This window comes from Nematolebias whitei, chromosome 10 (assembly GCF_014905685.2).
Source record: "Nematolebias whitei isolate Nwh7 chromosome 10, NemWhi1, whole genome shotgun sequence".
NCBI classification, from domain to species: Eukaryota; Metazoa; Chordata; class Actinopteri; order Cyprinodontiformes; family Rivulidae; genus Nematolebias; species Nematolebias whitei.
Window position 1 is genome coordinate 1,690,305 of NC_056507.1, and position 3,625 is coordinate 1,693,929.

Genomic DNA, 3,625 nt, shown 5'->3' on the forward strand with positions numbered 1-3,625 from the left:
TGCCACTTTGGTTGTTGATATGTGCTGCTGACTATCCATGCTGTTGGTCTCATGCTGTTGGTCTCATGCTGCTGATCTCATGCTGCTGATTTATTTCATGCTGCTGTTCTTTCATCCTCTTCTGCTCACACAGGCTCATGTTTGTGCTGCTGTTGTTTGGTGTATTGTTTTTGTATTATTTGTTCTTAGTGTATTTCTTAGTTCATATCTTAGATCTTATACTGTTTTTCTTTAAAATTTATACTTTTGTTGGTTGTAACTGGGACCCTGTGTTCACAGTTTTGTTCCATCACATGTACCACATGTGATGAGAATAACAATAAAGAAACCTTGACCTTGACCTCCTTGGCCCCACTCTAGCAAGGCCCCTGGCCCCACCACCTGCTCCCCTGGGCCCCTGGATGCAGCTCCCTGCTCCACACAGAGGCTGTGGTAGCTCGGTGGTCTGTGCTTGTGTCAGGAAGAACCTCCAGTGTAAAAATAACTGCCAAGTCTTCGTGCGAGTTAGTTTTCTGTGGTGATCCATAACCTCCAAACATGTGTGGATGCCAGGTCCTAGGAGGCTAAGAATGGAGCAACTGAGAGAAGGAAAAAAGCTTTTTAATTATTGCTTTTTCATCTTTAAGGGACTGTAAGTGTTGTATATCTGTATTGATTAAGCGCTCGTGAGTGACAGACGTGTGAAAACCTTGAGGATTCTTTGAGGTCAGAATGAATTTTTCACGACAGTCTCGAACATTTACTGATATAAAGATTTTAGGTTGAAGGTCATGAAACAGAGGGGTCTCTTAGTGGTTATTACAGCAATCCAAGGATCTTAACATATTACAAGTTTATTTTGAAGAGATCCGTGCCAAATGTTGAAAATCTACAACAATATTGAACGAGATGTTTCCACTTCCAGAAGCCCTAAAACAAAAGCTAAAGTAAATCTTCTTCTCCATAATATCTAAAAAACGTGTTCTGAATTAAAATGCATTTTCTCTCTAGCATCAAAACATAAAATAATTAATGTATTCAGTGACAGAAACACACAAAGCTTCTGGACCAGTGGTGACACAGCGGTCCACTCTCCTGGTGATTTAATGCAGCATGTATTTGGGACTAAAAGGTTTTCTTTAGATAACGAGCCAGAACAAAGACACAAAAGATTGCTTTTGAAATAGAAATAAAGGATCATTATGTTCTGGCCGTGGATGGAGTCTTATTTCTCATGTATCCAACACTGTTTTCAGGTCATTTGTTACATTTGTGTCTCTTTTTGTCCGTCACTGAATTTACCCATGTGAAAGCTCAGTGTTATATTAATCAAAGTGCATGTGTAAAATCGGGCACCGCGCCCCCAAATAGTTTCATTACTGTCATTCACACCTGGTTTTTGTTAACCGTTCTATACCAACAAAGTCCATGCTCAATAATCCAGGTATACAATCCAACAATTTTCAGTCAGGTCATCTGGACAGTTTCTTTTTTTTCTTTTTTCTGAAACGTTTCACCTTCCATCCAGAAGGCTTCATCAGTCAAGGAAACACACAACAAAACTGATTCTTCCCCCAAACAGCTTACTCCAAAGTGGAACAAACCAGTTATGTTGGTGCTAAGATGGTGTCTTTGGCACACCCCCTCCTCTGGTGCTGGCCTTCTCCCTCGTCGACAGTCATGTCAAACTGGTTCAAAACCAACAAAGTCCATGCTCAATAATCCAGGTATACAATCCAACGATTCTATATAAACATATTTGTAAATCAGTTTTATTAGTATTTTACAATGTGAGCACGACGTGCACGTTACTGGGCGTCTAAAATACTGTAGAACAGCTGAAACACAGTTAGACATGAACGTTGTTTAGACCATAGACATAAATATGTAGACGCCGCCTCGTTGAGCCGCTGTAACGGTACGTCAGAGCGTCCGCCATATTGGATGTGGCAGATCTGCCGGTCAACTAACACAAGGAAATGGACTGAACTTGATGAAGCACTGTTCTACAAAGTGTGTGAAGTTGATCCCTGTCAGTCACGCACACTAATATATCTGGAAAACAAACAGGCACCAAAGAAACATTTATAACTTTTAAAATACTTATTAAAAATGTTTACTCCTTAAATATTTAGGTTATATATAAGCACTAAACCAGCATACGTATTCTTCTGAGTGTTTATAACTAATAATGTGTGTAGCAGCAATATTACTGTGATGATAAATGTAGAAATATTCATATTTAATATTTAATATTTAATCTGTCTATAACAACCAGATCGTGAAATTTAGATGTGATGTTGGATTTTCTTCATAAAGTGCACTAACGTTCACATTTAACTGATTGAAGGACATCTATCCATTATTTTTATCCACGTCTTCCTTTTTTGGGTCACGAGGGACGCCAGTGCACATCACTGAGCGAGAGGTGAGGGACAGCTGGACAGGTCTCCAGTCCATCGCAGGGACACTTAGAGACAAACGAGACAATCATTCACTCTCTCTCTCACCTAGGGATAATTCAGTTACCATCAGCCTAACATGCATGTTTTTGGTCTGTGGGAGGAAACTGGAGCACCCGGAGAAAACCCACGCAACACGGAGAGAACATGCAAACTCCACCCAGAAACACGTCCGGACTGGGAATTGAACCAGGGTAACCTGCTTGCTGAGAGGCAGCAGCTCTACCAACTGCACCACCGTGCTGCCCATCAAAGAACATATAAACACCAACAGACAGTGTATTTACAGCGGGGTACTGAACATAAGGATCAAGGTTTCTTTATTGTCATTCACATCATGTGGTACATGTGGTGGAACAAAACTGTGTTCACAGTTACATCCACCAAAAGTATAAAACGTAAAGGAAAGCCAGTAATAATATCTAAGACTAAGTGTTTTTCAATGAAACGACCGCATTGCAAAATACGGACTTGGAGCATTAGAAACAGTTAAACGTTCATTTACAGATGGAGGGTCTTCTTAACACTCCAGATTAAGCTTTTTTAATTGTGAAAATTATCCTTTAGGTCATTCTAATGAGGGAAAATACATTTCCCCCAAAACTGCCATAAAATATATATCTTTTCTTTCAGCTGCTCCCTCCTCAGGGGTCACCATGGTGAACTAACTTGCACAAGACTTGGTGATTGTTTTTACACTGGATGTCCTTCCTGACACAACCAGACCACCGAGCTACCACCGCCTCTGTGTGGAGCAGAGGACTCCATGTAGGGGGCCCAGGGGAGAGATGGTGGGGGTTAAGGTCATTGCTCAAGGGCCCAGAGTGGGGCAAATGAGGGTGGAGGCAGTGGGTGCTTCGCCTTTCCCACCCCCATTTTTTAATGTTCCAGGGGATCAAACTGGTTTCTTTATTTATCTTTTAAGAGAAAAATGCCTTTAAATAGTAAAATATTAAAATGTAATTTATTGGTATTATTTCAGGCAGTGGCAGCTCTAAAGGACACTAGTTTGTTGTCGGAAAAAAACAGTATTAAATACTATATTATATAAAGAGAAGTTATTTTTAACTAGTTATGTAATGTGGTCAGTTTTTCCGCAAACTTTGAAAACTGGATTCAGGATGAATTAATGTACAGGTAATTAATGTACAGGTAATTAATGTACAGGTAATTAATGTACAGGT

The 3,625-nt window shown here is 40.1% G+C and overlaps 1 protein-coding gene across 1 annotated transcript in view; it reads right to left on the reverse strand.

Moving 5' to 3' along the window:
• Positions 1 to 3,625, reverse strand: part of gal (galanin/GMAP prepropeptide) — a 14,435-nt gene that overhangs the window by 1,725 nt on the left and 9,085 nt on the right. The window lies entirely within an intron of this gene.